This window comes from Bufo bufo, chromosome 5 (genome assembly GCF_905171765.1).
Source record: "Bufo bufo chromosome 5, aBufBuf1.1, whole genome shotgun sequence".
In the NCBI taxonomy this organism is placed as follows: Eukaryota; Metazoa; Chordata; class Amphibia; order Anura; family Bufonidae; genus Bufo; species Bufo bufo.
The window spans coordinates 555,659,185-555,675,666 of record NC_053393.1 but is presented as its reverse complement, the minus strand read 5'-3'; the positions used below and the strand labels follow the sequence as shown (position 1 = coordinate 555,675,666).

Genomic DNA, 16,482 nt, shown 5'->3' with positions numbered 1-16,482 from the left:
AAAGGTGCAGAAAAAGAGAGCCAGATTCCTTGATATAAAGCATTGCTTGAGAGAATATGGAGTCTCCTATGATGTACCCAGCGAAACTCAGGGTAGTAGACCTGGGATCTACCAGTTTTTTTTAAGGACCCAAAAGAAGCATCCAGATGGCTGGACAGACATGACAGGCAACTGCGTGAGGAAAGACAGCCACCAGATTGAGAATGGCTCATTGGGCTCCGGCGCAAGTAAATGATCATACTCCGTGAATGTGACTGACTGGGTGTATGCATGTGCCAATGCTAGAATGTTTACTTTACATGTTATTTCTATAGAGAGTTTGTAACTGAGCGGAACATGTATCTATAACGTGCAGTGGGTATATTATACTGTTTAGCATCTGTAAACTTAATATAAATAATGACCGGGAAGTAAGCGGGAGACTATGACGCAACCAGCTCTAATAGTTTAGATAACACAGTTATTGTTATGTGTTAATTTAGTTCCTGTTATTACTTGCAGGGCTGCCACCTCTCTCTTTTCCGGTGGACTAGCTGTCCGGATTACCTGGCCTTGCTGACGGGTGTTTTTTTGATTCCGAGGACCTAAAGTTAGGTGTTTTTTTTTAATCGGGACCTATCAGGAAGGCCAGCGCATTCAAGCGTTTTAGTTGTTAATCGCCTATTTTAGGCATAGTTCGGGGATTATTTAGGGTTAATAACATAGGATCTGCAGATATGGGGAAAATGTCCTTGTGGTGCTTGTACATGTTATATAAGATACTGCACAGTTATGGGCTAGGGGTACTCTTCACTGGGTGGGAAGTTACGGCCACAGATATGACACCCTGGGATAGATATGGCTAAACCAGTGAGTTTTTTCGGTTGGAATGTAGGAGGGATAAAAGAGGCCACTAAAAGAAAGGCCATTATGGAAAGTTTGAACCTCTACTTACAGGAACCTCTATGCTGCTTACAGGAGACTCCTTTAATGCCGGACCAGACTCATTTACTTAGACCTCAGTGGGTGGGTCATTGCTTCCATGCCATTTATTCCACTTATGCGAGGTGAGTGAGCATACTCATTCATAAGAATAGAATCTTCAAATGTATATCTAACTAGATAGATGAAGAAGGGTTCTATGTTTGTTTATATGGCACAATCTTCAATATTCCATGTGTCATAATTGGTATTTATGTACCCCCGACATATTCATCACTAGTTATTAGGAGAGTGTTTTCATTTCTCGCGTTCTTGCCTACTGTCCCGACGTTAATATTAGGAGATTTTACCAATGTGATCTGCCCGGTACTGGATAGAATGGGGGCATCTACCCAGTTAACTTCTGAGGGGATTACTCCATTTGGGAGGCTTTTAGCTGAGGCTTCCCTGTTAGATTTCTGGAGGTTGAAAAAACCCCAAACACAACAATACTCATGTTGTTCCAGTACCTATGATTCGTTATCCAGAATAGACCTAGTTCTGGGTAATGCTCAAATGGGTCACCTTATTCAAGAAATACAATATCTACCCAGAAGACTCTCTGATCATTCTCCGGTACTAGCGTCTGTTAATTTCCTTCCCCCGGCTGTGAACAGAGGCGAAATGTGGAAATTTTAGCTGATCTGTCGGGAGTGGGAGACAGGCTGAAGGAATTCTTCACATATAATTTACCTACTGCATCTCGTTTGGTGGTGTGGGATACCATGAAGGCCTTCTTAAGAGGGTTACTTATAGCGGAAGTAAATAAAAAAAACAAACAAACTAGGGTGACCGTACAAAACTGTTGTTGGGGGTGGAAAGTGCAGAGACAAATTATGTAGAGCAACCCTCTATAGAACATGCAGCACACTGGAAAGAAGCACAACAAGCACTAAATGATCGCTTGCTTATTAGCGCGACAAACGCTTTTTTGAAAAGCAATCGTATTATGAGGAGGGGGAGAGAACAGGAAGATTACTGGCACTAATATCTAAGGCCCAACAACTATCGGCATATATAGCTGCTCTCCGTAACTCTACTGGAGACTTGTGCACGACATCAGAATAGATATTAGCGGTCATGCACCTGTTCTACTCATCCTTATATGAATCAAAAGCGGATGCTGATTACACAGAGACTGCAGGATTTCTAGACCAGTTGCTACTCCCTACCCTGAGGAACAAAGAAATTTCCTAGAAGCCTCTATAACTGTAAAGGAAATGGAAGATGCTTTGAGGTAATATGTAAAATAACAAGGCCCCGGGTGGAGATGGGCTATCGGTTGAAATATACAGAACGTATGCCTCTACACTATTACCTCAATTATTAGAGGTCTATAAGGAAGCCCAGAGTCAAGGTAAATTGCCCATGTCTATGAATGAAGAAATAATAGTAGTTATTCGAAAACCGGGAAAAGATAGGCCTATAGGACTCTGCCGCCAGACTATCTCCCTGCTTCAGGTAGATGCCAAAATCCTAGCAAAACTTTTGGCGAATAGGTTAAACTCGGTGATAACTTCGCTCATACCTACTGACCAAGCAGGATTTTTGCCTAACATGTCAACAGCGGTGAATATAAGGAGATTATTCCTAAATATTCAGGTGAGCCAGGTCCACGCCTTGAATGCGGCAGTCGCATCTCTTGATGCGGCCAAAGCATTCGACAGCGTGGAATGGCGATACCTATGGAAGGTGCTTAAGAAAATGGGGGTTGGACCAGAATTCATTAGGTGGATACAACTACTATATAAATGCCCCACAGCTAGACTTAGAATAAACGGGGGGCTCTCCGAGTCCTTTAAATTACACAGGGGAATCAGGCAAGGGTGTCCCTAATCTCCCCTATTGTTTGCAATGGTAGTAGAGACTCTAAGGCAGTGCTTCTCAATTATTTTCTGTCATGCCCCCCCCCCCCCCCCCCCAGGAAGAAGAAAACATTTTGCGCCCCCCGCGCGACTGTAAATAGTATCATTTGTCTATAAAATTGTAATAAGTACACCTCTGCATAACACTGTATCCTTATTAACGTATAAGAGAATAAAAAAAGAAAGAAATGTGGATCAATTTACAACAAAGAATAACTTTATTAACTAGCAGAAAAGATTTAAAGGAGCACAGGATTTAAAGGAACACAATATAAAAAAAAACGAACCTGCTAAACAAAAATATATAAAATAATTTGAGCTGATTTTTTAATCAGAGGTGATGTCTGGATTAATGGCTACAATGAGCACGTTTTGCCATGCATAGCTTTTCGAAGCGGGGTTTGAAGCAGGACACAGCAACTCTCAGCTCCTTCTCAATGTGTAGCCGAGACCTGTATTTGCTTTTCAGAGCAGCAGCAGCAGAGAAGCCAATCTCACACAAGTAAGAAGTTGCAAATGGAAGAAGAATGTGCACAGCTCTTTGTCCTAAGAGTGGATATTGCTTCTCCACACTCAGCCAGAATTCACTCAGTGTCTGGGATGTGAAACTTAGTCTCAATATGGAGTTAGATGTGATTTCTATGAACTGCTCCTCCTCTGCAAGACTGAAACCAGTAGGAGCTGGTGCATTAAAAGAATCTCTCACCCAGTCATACTGGGAACTGTTTTCAGGGAAGTACTTTGTAAAGAATCCTATCAGTGATGAAATATGCTGCTTAAAATATGGAATCACTGAGGTGGCATCATAGTCAGTAGTGTCAGCAAATTCCTGCAAGTTCTCAAATGACACGGTACTTCCTTCATCAAGTCGCCTGCCCCACATTGCAAGCTTTCGAGTGAAAGAGTTGATCTTGTCTGTGGCCTGAGGGAGGTGTTGATTTTTCCCCTGAAGCTGTAGATTTAGTTCATTGAGCTTTCCAAATATGTCACTCAGGTAAGCAAGTTTCATCAGAAAGTTCACATCACTAAACTTTCTTGCAACGTCATACTTGTGCTCCTGCTCCAAAAACATTCTTATCTCCTCTCTGAGCTCAAAAACTCGGGACAACACTTTTCCTGGTGACAGCCACCTTGCTTCACTGTGAAACAGCACAGCTTGATGTTCAGCTCCCATCTCCTCACAGATAGCAGAGAAAACTCTTGTTTTTAGTGGTCTGGTTTTTATGAAATTGACTACTCCTATAATGTCAGTCATAACCTCATTTAATTCAGAGGAAAGGTGCCTTGATGCCAGTGCTTCTCTATGTAAAATCCAGTGTGTCCACTCAGCATTAGGTGAGACCTTCTTGATGAGTGTCCGAAGTCCTTTTCTCATCCCTGCCATGGTCTGTTCACCATCACTGCAAACACCCATGCAATTCTCCCACTTTAGCCCATTCTCAGTCAGGAAGCAGTCTAGCATTTTGAATAGCTCTTCAGCCGTGGCTCTGTCTCTGACATATTTACAAAAAAGTAGATCCTCACACAGGGAATTTGCCATTTCAAAACGTACATAAGCGATAAACAAACAGTCTTTGTTGCTGTCAATTGCTTCATCAAATTGTAAGGCAAAACGTTTATCCTTGAGTTTATCTACCAGCTGTTCGTTAAGATCGTCAGCAATGTCATTTATACGTCTAGCAACGGTGTCATTTGACAGAGGGATAGTTTTTATTTTTGCAGCACTTGCGTCATCCAGCATGACAGAGACCATGTCTAATGCTGCAGGTAGTATCAGCTCTTCTGCTATGGTGTGGGTTTTTTTGCACTGAGCAATTTGGTACGCCACCTTATATGATGCCAACAATGCTCGCTGGTTTACTGAAGTAGCAGTCAGAAAGCGGGATGATTGTTTGCAATATTCTACACGTTTTCGCTGAAAAAACTCAAGCGGCTTATTAGCGTGATTGGGGTGTAATGTCTTTAAGTGACGACTTAATTTATTTGGCTTCATGCTGTCCGCTGCCAACATTTTTACACATTAGTAAGCACACCGGTCTTTCCTCGTCTCCCACCGTAGTCACAGTGAAGCCAAGCGCTACATACGCCTCGTCATATTTCCTCGTCTTAGCCTTCGGAAGACTTTCTTTTATCTCCTTCTCTCCTTCTCTCTCCGCCTGTCTTCTCATCGCTGTTAAAAAAAAAAATCATGATGTCACTTGAGGGTCTGCTACACTTCGTGTCTACAAAGAGAAGAGGGCGCAACTGAGAGTGATCCTTTTTAATTGTCAGAAGTTTGTAAAATACAAAGATTAAAAGCATAAAAATGAGCCACACTTACATCAGTTGTAGAGCAATGGCAATAAGGGATAGATGGATGAATGCCCCCTACAGGTCGCGTTGACTCGTTTCAAAGCATAATAAAAGCCTTTTCATCAGAACACTGACCTTTTTTGGCTGAATCGGCGGTGTCCCCTTTTATGTGTGTTCAACTCCTTTCTTTCAGGCGTTTTTCTGTACAGAGGACCGATTTGCATGTGTCACGTGCGTTGGCGGTCACGTTGTCCTCCGCGTCGGGCTGCTACTGGGGCTGCGCTGGGACAATCTCCAGTGATCGCGCCGCGCTGCTCCCTCTCTCCAGCCGTAGAGTTGCTAGGCAACCGACGCCTTGTGGGACTCCGCTTGCGAGTGAGTCGGATAATCCGATCTGGACATCCAATATGACAGTGTTTGCCGAGGTCAAACGAGCCCCCCTTTACGGAGCCTCGCGCCCCACTATTTGAGAAGCACTGCCCTAAGGAGAGCGGAGACAGTGAAAGGTCTCCGTTATGGCCCATTAACGGAAAAAGTAGCACTATACGCCGATGACCTATTGCTGTTCTTAGATGAATATATTACTTAGCAGCCCAATTGCAGCATATCAGGGGCTGGGGAGACGATGGTGGCCTTAATACAGCTGGAAGGATTGTAAAACATTGATTAATGGTAAAAGCCTAATGTCTGCAATAGAGGATGGTACAATGGTTAAAGTAGGGAACCGATTTGGCCTGCTCCGTACTATACACAGAGGGGGAAGGCTAGAACTGTTGCAGGACTCACGGGTTATACCAAGTTCACTCCGATTTGGCCCAAACCTATGTTTAACCCCTTCACGACCGCAATCCGTATATATACGTGATAGCTGCACATACCCCATGCAGCTACCACGTGTATAGACGTCATGGCAGCTCTTTAATCCAAGCACTGCAAAGCGCTTGGATTAAAGCTTCTGCCCCTGCCCTGGTGCTGTCATGGACAGCATACAGTTCAGTAATGCCGGCAAGGGACCAATCAGAGTGGCCCCTTGCCGGCAATCGATCCGATTAGTTAGTCTGTACCCCCCGTCCCCCCTCCGATCTGTGCGCCAAGCCCCCCCTTGTCTCCGCCTGCCCCTTATGAAATCCCCCCCCCCGCTCCCATCCACATTCCTGCAGTCTGCCCAGTGCCCTGATGCGGTCCGCCTCCTGCCCCCATTAGCGCTGCCCCTCATTGCTGGCCGTACCCCCCCCCCCCCCCCCTTTTCAAGGCTGCCCCCATGCCGTGCGGTCCCCCTGCTGTGTGTGATGGCGGCGGCTCCATTCCTGAGACGCCGCCATCAGCAGAGAGTGTCAGCTCTATGATGACACTCTGCTGTAACCCCATAGGTGCAGCGGCATCCATGGGGTTAATAGAGGGAGGGGGCTCCCTCTCTCCACCATCGGGGCTGCTGCGCTACGATGGCAGCGCCCGATGGTTGCCATGGCAACTGGACGCTTTGCAAAAGCGTCCGCTGTTGCCACCTACAGGGCATCTGATTGTATTATACTTTGCAATGCAAGAGCATTGCAAAGTATAGTACAGCCATCAGCCCCACTGGATCTTCAAGATCCAAGAGGGACTTGATAAAAAAAAAAGTGAAAATAATAAAAGTAAAAATAAATAAAAATGTAAAAAAAAAAAAAAAAAAGCCTTTTCCTATAAAAACAAAACAAAAAAAAATACACAAATTAGGTATCAGCGCGTCCGTAACGACCGTCTCTATAAATATATCACATGATAGAACCCGTCCGATAAACACCATAAAAAAAAATTAAAATGTAAAAAAAGCCATTTTTGTGACCTTGTATTGAGAAGCTCCAGCTGATAATGATGAGTCATGAATATTCATGAGCTCCTGACTCTCCCTGCCCACCTGCTGCTGAATGGCAGTTTGTTTCCATAGGAATCAGCAGCAGGTGGGCAGGGGGAGTGGCTATAGCTCTGAATTAAATATACGCTGGACTCAATGACATTACGCTGGACTCGAATCAGCTCATTAGCATGCAGCATCTTTGTGTGTATAATATGAGGTAACCGTCTGTCACACCAGTAAGTGAATACATCTAAGGCACTTTTTAGTAGTTAATGAATGTATATAATTAGTCAGATTATAATCAAATATCCACATGGCAGGTTCCCTTTAAGAAAGTCCAAAGATAGGCAGTATATTTAGTGTTAGGCACCCATCTGCGGAAGCCACCTTGACGCCTGGTAGATGGGCCCGACATGTATGTGCGCTTAGAGCTTCCATTATTCATTTATAGTCGGTATTGTACCACTTTTATCTAGAATGACCCCCATTTCCTAGCTCTATTGTTTGTATGTATAATGGTGTGCAGCCATCTTGTTTTATATATATATGTTAATATGGCCAGGGCATGTTTAGTGTTAAATAAAAGTTTAATCCTGGAAAACCCCTTTAAGTACCTGATGCTCCTAGCATTAATTGCTACTGAGAGCAAGAGACCATTATGTATCCAGCCAGCAGTGACAAGTAGGGCTCAGGAGTCCCCCTCGGCATCGTCCCATCGGCCAGTTCGCCCCTGCTTTTACATCAATATAAAGTGGATCATATATAGTGCTCATGACGCGTCAGCATCGTCCCTTCTGATTGGCTGAGGCTGACTGCAAGTCATTATAGGCAAGTCAGAGCCCCGCCATGGTCATGTGATCTACCTGCTTCATCCTCCCCGCTATCAGAGTAGTTCCATTTTCAGGTACAAAGTAATTAAATTATTAAGTCGGACGACACAAAGACACAGTTGCTGTATCTAAGGAGATCTGAGAGACCAGCCCAAAAATCTTTATTATGCCTTTATGATAATGGGAGTAACTGGGTGTTTCAAGGCGGTTACAATACTTAAAAATAAAACGTGGCACATTACATTATTGCATGTGACAACATATTGGCAATACCTTGTAGTTTCAGAACTAGGAAAAAGTTCAATTGGCTGATACAGGACCCAATTTGGACATGTATACCGACCATCTGGATCCGTTATTCGTGAAAAAGTAACAAACATTTCCTAGAATCTCTGAGAATCTCATTGATACATATCTGCTCAAACTACATATTTCCCAAACTTCTTCACTGTATTCCAAATTTGGTGAAATACTTCCTTTTCCTCACAGAGATTCAGGTTACAACATGATTACAGATGGCCTTCGGACTATGTTCTAAGGCCAAGATATTATGAAACAGTGGAATAAATGATAAACTTCACAGAGGATACAGATTATAGAAATAAGGTTAATTTCTATAAATATATGTATGACATAATCATTCATGTTATATATATTATATGAATATAAGGTTGACATTGACCCCATTACTCTCACACTACTCCCCTCTTTTTATCATTATTTTGCAGGCTGTATAGATCACCCTACCTCCCTTCTGGGGGAAGAGAACCTTCCTACTTACACAAAGTGAAAGAATACTTAATCTTGCAAATGGTGGAATGACCAGCATCCATCCAGAAGATCTTACTTTTTAAACCATCCCCACTATCTATCTTGCCTAATTAAACCTATACAACCAGTGGAATCCATATTAGGGAAGCATACTATGAGAACTCAGGTCAACCAGTTAATCATTAGTCCTTTGGTTTTACAATGGAGTCCCGCACACTGGCGTAGCTATAGGGGTCGCAGCGGTCGCAATTGCGACCGGGCCCCTAAGTCAGGGGGGCCCATGGGGCCCCCTCAAGCCAGGAGAGCGGGGCCCGCAGCTGATAACTGAAATCAGATTCACAGGGGGCGGAGCGGAGGCTGAGAGGCGGGTCCTGACTGTGCAGGGCAGGCCAAGTGAGGAGGGGGTGTGACTCCTCTTCTATCCTGCGGCTGCGACTCTGCGAGTGCGAGACACTGACTGACTTACTGAGGTGAGCGTGGCGCCGGCGGCGTGATAAACTGGACCGTCCGACCGGGGTCCTGGTCCGGTCCAGTGAGTGACTGTCTGTCCCTGAGTGAGTCGAGTCCCCTGACCCGCCTGGTGGCTGACCCAGAGCGCCGGTGAGATCGGGATCACTGATAAGCCCAGACCAGTCAATACCCCCTTAGGAAATCTCATCAGATGTGACTGCAGCAGTGATCGATCAGCCAGGATTAATGTGCACAGGACTGGGAGGCCCCCCCTTAGGCAAGTGACAAACTGCCCCCCCCCTCAGTCTTAGGCAAGTGACAAACTGCCCCCCCCCCCTCAGTCTTAGGCAAGTGACAAACTGCCCCCCCCCCTCAGTCTTAGGCAAGTGACAAACTGCCCCCCCCCCTCAGTCTTAGGCAAGTGACAAACTGACCCCCCCTCAGTCTTAGGCAAGTGACAAACTGCCCCCCCCCCTCAGTCTTAGGCAAGTGACAAACTGCCCCCCCTCAGTCTTAGGCATGTGACAAACTGCCCCCCCCCTCAGTCTTAGGCAAGTGACAAACTGCCCCCCCCCCCTCAGTCTTAGGCAAGTGACAAACTGCCCCCCCTCAGTCTTAGGCAAGTGACAAACTGCCCCCCCCTCAGTCTTAGGCAAGTGACAAACTGCCCCCCCCCCCTCAGTCTTAGGCAAGTGACAAACTGCCCCCCCTCAGTCTTAGGCAAGTGACAAACTGCCCCCCCCTCAGTCTTAGGCAAGTGACAAACTGCCCCCCCCCCCCCCTCAGTCTTAGGCAAGTGACAAACTGCCCCCCCCCCCTGAGTCTGAGGGGGGGGGGGCAGTTTGTCACTTGCCTAAGACTGAGGGGGGGGGGGGGGAGTTTGTCACTTGCCTAAGACTGAGGGGGGGGGGAGTTTGTCACTTGCATAAGACTGAGGGGGGGGAGTTTGTCACTTGCCTAAGACTGAGGGGGGGGGGAGTTTGTCACTTGCATAAGACTGAGGGGGGGGGGGAGTTTGTCACTTGCCTAAGACTGAGGGGGGGGGGAGTTTGTCACTTGCCTAAGACTGAGGGGGGGGGAGTTTGTCACTTGCCTAAGACTGAGGGGGGGGGGAGTTTGTCACTTGCCTAAGACTGAGGGGGGGCAGTTTGTCACTTGCCTAAGACTGAGGGGGGGGGCAGTTTGTCACTTGCCTAAGACTGAGGGGGGGAAGTTTGTCACTTGCCTAAGACTGAGGGGGGGGGGGGAGTTTGTCACTTGCCTAAGACTGAGGGGGGGGGGGGCAGTTTGTCACTTGCCTAGGACTATGGGGGGGGGAGTTTGTCACTTGCCTAAGACTGAGGAAGGGGGGAGTTTGTCACTTGCATAAGACTGAGAGGGGGGGGCAGTTTGTCACTTGCCTAAGACTGAGGGGGGGAAGTTTGTCACTTGCCTAAGACTGAGGGGGGGGGGGCAGTTTGTCACTTGCCTAGGACTATGGGGGGGGGGGAGTTTGTCACTTGCCTAAGACTGAGGGGGGGGGGGGTTTGTCACTTGCATAAGACTGAGGGGGGGGGAGTTTGTCACTTGCCTAAGACTGAGGGGGGGCAGTTTGTCACTTGCCTAAGACTGAGGGGGGGGGGAGAGTTTGTCACTTGCCTAAGACTGAGGGGGGGGCAGTTTGTCACTTGCCTAAGACTGAGGGGGGGGGGGGCAGTTTGTCACTTGCCTAAGACTGAGGGGGGGGCAGTTTGTCACTTGCCTAAGACTGAGGGGGGGCAGTTTGTCACTTGCCTAAGACTGAGGGGGGGGGGGGGGCAGTTTGTCACTTGCCTAAGACTGAGGGGGGGGGGGCAGTTTGTCACTTGCCTAAGACTGAGTGTGGGGGGGGTAGTTTGTCACTTGCCTAAGACTGAGGGGGGGGGGCAGTTTGTCACTTGCCTAAGACTGAGGGGGGGCAGTTTGTCACTTGCCTAAGACTGAGGGGGGGGGAGTTTTTCACTTGCCTAAGACTGAGGGGGGGGGGGGGAGTTTGTCACTTGCATAAGACTGAGGGGGGGGGAGTTTGTCCCTTGCATAAGACTGAGGGGGGGGAGTTTGTCACTTGCCTAAGACTGAGGGGGGGGGAGTTTGTCACTTGCCTAAGACTGAGGGGGGGGCAGTTTGTCACTTGCCTAAGACTGAGGGGGGGGGGGGCAGTTTGTCACTTGCCTAAGACTGAGGGGGGGGCAGTTTGTCACTTGCCTAAGACTGAGGGGGGGGGGGGAGTTTGTCACTTGCCTAAGACTGAGGGGGGGGGAGTTTGTCACTTGCATAAGACTGAGGGGGGGGGGAGTTTGTCACTTGCCTAAGACTGAGGGGGGGGGGAGTTTGTCACTTGCCTAAGACTGAGGGGGGGGGGGTTTGTCACTTGCATAAGACTGAGGGGGGGGGGGAGTTTGTCACTTGCCTAAGACTGAGGGGGGGGAGAGTTTGTCACTTGCCTAAGACTGAGGGGGGGCAGTTTGTCACTTGCCTAAGACTGAGGGGGGGAAGTTTGTCACTTGCCTAAGACTGAGGGGGGGGGCAGTTTGTCACTTGCCTAAGACTGAGGGGGGGGGGGGGGTTTGTCACTTGCCTAGGACTATGGGGGGGGAGTTTGTCACTTGCCTAAGACTGAGGGGGGGGGGGAGTTTGTCACTTGCATAAGACTGAGAGGGGGGGGGGCAGTTTGTCACTTGCCTAAGGACTGAGGGGGGGGGGGGAGTTTGTCACTTGCATAAGACTGAGGGGGGGGAGTTTGTCACTTGCATAACACTGAGGGGGGGGGGAGTTTGTCACTTGCCTAAGACTGAGGGGGGGGGAGTTTGTCACTTGCCTAAGACTGAGGGGGGGGTAGTTTGTCACTTGCCTAAGACTGAGGGGGGGGGGGGCAGTTTGTCACTTGCCTAAGACTGAGGGGGGGGGGGGGCAGTTTGTCACTTGCCTAGGACTATGGGGGGGGGGGGAGTTTGTCACTTGCCTAAGACTGAGGGGGGGGGAGTTTGTCACTTGCATAAGACTGAGAGGGGGGGCAGTTTGTCACTTGCCTAAGACTGAGGGGGGGAAGTTTGTCACTTGCCTAAGACAGAGGGGGGGGGGCAGTTTGTCACTTGCCTAAGACTGAGGGGGGGGGGGGCAGTTTGTCACTTGCCTAGGACTATGGGGGGGGGGAGTTTGTCACTTGCCTAAGACTGAGGGGGGGGGGGAGTTTGTCACTTGCCTAAGACTGAGGGGGGGGAGTTTGTCACTTGCATAAGACTGAGGGGGGGGGAGTTTGTCACTTGCCTAAGACTGAGGGGGGGGGGGAGTTTGTCACTTGCCTAAGACTGAGGGGGGGCAGTTTGTCACTTGCCTAAGACTGAGGGGGGGGGGCAGTTTGTCACTTGCCTAAGACTGAGGGGGGGGGGCAGTTTGTCACTTGCCTAAGACTGAGGGGGGGGGCAGTTTGTCACTTGCCTAAGACTGAGGGGGGGCAGTTTGTCACTTGCCTAAGACTGAGGGGGGGGGGCAGTTTGTCACTTGCCTAGGACTATGGGGGGGGAGTTTGTCACTTGCCTAAGACTGAGGGGGGGGGGAGTTTGTCACTTGCCTAAGACTGAGGGGGGGGGGGAGTTTGTCACTTGCATAAGACTGAGGGGGGGGGAGTTTGTCACTTGCCTAAGACTGAGGGGGGGGCAGTTTGTCACTTGCCTAAGACTGAGGGGGGGAAGTTTGTCACTTGCCTAAGACTGAGGGGGGGGGGGCAGTTTGTCACTTGCCTAAGACTGAGGGGGGGGGCAGTTTGTCACTTGCCTAGGACTATGGGGGGGGGGGGGAGTTTGTCACTTGCCTAAGACTGAGGGGGGGGGGGAGTTTGTCACTTGCCTAAGACTGAGGGGGGGGGAGTTTGTCACTTGCATAAGACTGAGGGGGGGGGGAGTTTGTCACTTGCCTAAGACTGAGGGGGGGGGAGTTTGTCACTTGCCTAAGACTGAGGGGGGGTAGTTTGTCACTTGCCTAAGACTGAGGGGGGGGGCAGTTTGTCACTTGCCTAAGACTGGGGGGGGGGAAGTTTGTCACTTGCCTAAGACTGAGGGGGGGCAGTTTGTCACTTGCCTAAGACTGAGGGGGGGGGGGGAGTTTGTCACTTGCCTAAGACTGAGGGGGGGGGGGAGTTTGTCACTTGCCTAAGACTGAGGGGGGGCAGTTTGTCACTTGCCTAAGACTGAGGGGGGGGCAGTTTGTCACTTGCCTAAGACTGAGGGAGGGGCAGTTTGTCACTTGCCTAAGACTGAGGGGGGGGGCAGTTTGTCACTTGCCTAAGACTGAGTGTGGGGGGGGGGTAGTTTGTCACTTGCCTAAGACTGAGGGGGGGGGCAGTTTGTCGCTTGCCTAAGACTGATGGGGGGCAGTTTGTCACTTGCCTAAGACTGAGTGTGGGGGGGGTAGTTTGTCACTTGCCTAAGACTGAGGGGGGGGCAGTTTGTCACTTGCCTAAGACTGAGGGGGGGGGGGGGGCAGTTTGTCACTTGCCTAAGACTGAGGGGGGGGCAGTTTGTCACTTGCCTAAGACTGAGGGGGGGGCGGTTTGTCACTTGCCTAAGACTGAGGGGGGGGGGCAGTTTGTCACTTGCCTAAGACTGAGTGTGGGGGGGGGGGTAGTTTGTCACTTGCCTAAGACTGAGGGGGGGGGGCAGTTTGTCACTTGCCTAAGACTGGGGGGGGGGGGAGTTTGTCACTTGCCTAAGACTGAGGGGGGGCAGTTTGTCACTTGCCTAAGACTGAGGGGGGGGGGGGAGTTTGTCACTTGCCTAAGACTGAGGGGGGGGGGAGTTTGTCACTTGCCTAAGACTGAGGGGGGGCAGTTTGTCACTTGCCTAAGACTGAGGGGGGGGGCAGTTTGTCACTTGCCTAAGACTGAGGGGGGGGGGGCAGTTTGTCACTTGCCTAAGACTGAGGGGGGGGGGGCAGTTTGTCACTTGCCTAAGACTGAGGGGGGGGGGCAGTTTGTCACTTGCCTAGGACTATGGGGGGGGGGAGTTTGTCACTTGCCTAAGACTGAGGAAGGGGGGAGTTTGTCACTTGCATAAGACTGAGAGGGGGGGGCAGTTTGTCACTTGCCTAAGACTGAGGGGGGGAAGTTTGTCACTTGCCTAAGACTGAGGGGGGGGGGGGCAGTTTGTCACTTGCCTAGGACTATGGGGGGGGGGGAGTTTGTCACTTGCCTAAGACTAAGGGGGGGGGGGAGTTTGTCACTTGCATAAGACTGAGGGGGGGGGAGTTTGTCACTTGCCTAAGACTGAGGGGGGGGGGCAGTTTGTCACTTGCCTAAGACTGAGGGGGGGGGGGCAGTTTGTCACTTGCCTAAGACTGAGGGGGGGCAGTTTGTCACTTGCCTAAGACTGAGGGGGGGCAGTTTGTCACTTGCCTAAGACTGAGGGGGGGGGGGAGTTTGTCACTTGCCTAAGACTGAGGGGGGGGGGGCAGTTTGTCACTTGCCTAAGACTGAGTGTGGGGGGGGTAGTTTGTCACTTGCCTAAGACTGAGGGGGGGGGGCAGTTTGTCACTTGCCTAAGACTGAGGGGGGGCAGTTTGTCACTTGCCTAAGACTGAGGGGGGGGGGGAGTTTTTCACTTGCCTAAGACTGAGGGGGGGGGGAGTTTGTCACTTGCATAAGACTGAGGGGGGGGGAGTTTGTCACTTGCATAAGACTGAGGGGGGGGAGTTTGTCACTTGCCTAAGACTGAGGGGGGGGGGGGTTGTCACTTGCCTAAGACTGAGGGGGGGCAGTTTGTCACTTGCCTAAGACTGAGGGGGGGGGGGCAGTTTGTCACTTGCCTAAGACTGAGGGGGGGGCAGTTTGTCACTTGCCTAAGACTGAGGGGGGGGGGAGTTTGTCACTTGCCTAAGACTGAGGGGGGGGGAGTTTGTCACTTGCATAAGACTGAGGGGGGGGGGGAGTTTGTCACTTGCCTAAGACTGAGGGGGGGGGGCGTTTGTCACTTGCCTAAGACTGAGGGGGGGGGGAGTTTGTCACTTGCATAAGACTGAGGGGGGGGGGAGTTTGTCACTTGCCTAAGACTGAGGGGGGGGAGAGTTTGTCACTTGCCTAAGACTGAGGGGGGGCAGTTTGTCACTTGCCTAAGACTGAGGGGGGGAAGTTTGTCACTTGCCTAAGACTGAGGGGGGGGGGGCAGTTTGTCACTTGCCTAAGACTGAGGGGGGGGGGGGAGTTTGTCACTTGCCTAGGACTATGGGGGGGAGTTTGTCACTTGCCTAAGACTGAGGGGGGGGGGGAGTTTGTCACTTGCATAAGACTGAGAGGGGGGGGGCAGTTTGTCACTTGCCTAAGACTGAGGGGGGGGGGGAGTTTGTCACTTGCATAAGACTGAGGGGGGGGAGTTTGTCACTTGCATAACACTGAGGGGGGGGAGTTTGTCACTTGCCTAAGACTGAGGGGGGGGGGAGTTTGTCACTTGCCTAAGACTGAGGGGGGGGTAGTTTGTCACTTGCCTAAGACTGAGGGGGGGGGGCAGTTTGTCACTTGCCTAAGACTGAGGGGGGGGGGGGCAGTTTGTCACTTGCCTAGGACTATGGGGGGGGGGGGGAGTTTGTCACTTGCCTAAGACTGAGGGGGGGGGGAGTTTGTCACTTGCATAAGACTGAGAGGGGGGGGGGGGGGCAGTTTGTCACTTGCCTAAGACTGAGGGGGGGAAGTTTGTCACTTGCCTAAGACAGAGGGGGGGGGGGGCAGTTTGTCACTTGCCTAAGACTGGGGGGGGGGGGGAGTTTGTCACTTGCCTAGGACTATGGGGGGGGGGAGTTTGTCACTTGCCTAAGACTGAGGGGGGGGGGGAGTTTGTCACTTGCCTAAGACTGAGGGGGGGGAGTTTGTCACTTGCATAAGACTGAGGGGGGGGGAGTTTGTCACTTGCCTAAGACTGAGGGGGGGGGGGGTTTGTCACTTGCCTAAGACTGGGGGGGGGGAAGTTTGTCACTTGCCTAAGACTGAGGGGGGGGGCAGTTTGTCACTTGCCTAAGACTGAGGGGGGGGGGCAGTTTGTCACTTGCCTAAGACTGAGGGGGGGCAGTTTGTCACTTGCCTAAGACTGAGGGGGGGGGGCAGTTTGTCACTTGCCTAAGACTGAGGGGGGGGGGCAGTTTGTCACTTGCCTAAGACTGAGGGGGGGGGGCAGTTTGTCACTTGCCTAAGACTGAGGGGGGGCAGTTTGTCACTTGCCTAAGACTGAGGGGGGGGGCAGTTTGTCACTTGCCTAGGACTATGGGGGGGGAGTTTGTCACTTGCCTAAGACTGAGGGGGGGGAGTTTGTCACTTGCCTAAGACTGAGGGGGGGGGGGAGTTTGTCACTTGCCTAAGACTGAGGGGGGGGAGTTTGTCACTTGCCTAAGACTGAGGGGGGGGCAGTTTGTCACTTGCCTAAGACTGAGGGGGGGAAGTTTGTCACTTGCCTAAGACTGAGGGGGGGGGGCAGTTTGT

At 50.5% G+C, this 16,482-nt stretch overlaps 2 protein-coding genes across 17 annotated transcripts in view; one reads left to right on the top strand and one right to left on the bottom strand.

The window, feature by feature from the left end:
* The window catches only part of LOC121000834 (zinc finger protein 383-like), a 1,218,895-nt gene that overhangs the window by 497,402 nt on the left and 705,011 nt on the right, over window positions 1–16,482 (top strand). The gene's annotated exons all lie outside the window — the stretch shown is intronic.
* The window catches only part of LOC121000850 (gastrula zinc finger protein XlCGF26.1-like), a 106,779-nt gene that overhangs the window by 58,870 nt on the left and 31,427 nt on the right, over window positions 1–16,482 (bottom strand). The gene's annotated exons all lie outside the window — the stretch shown is intronic.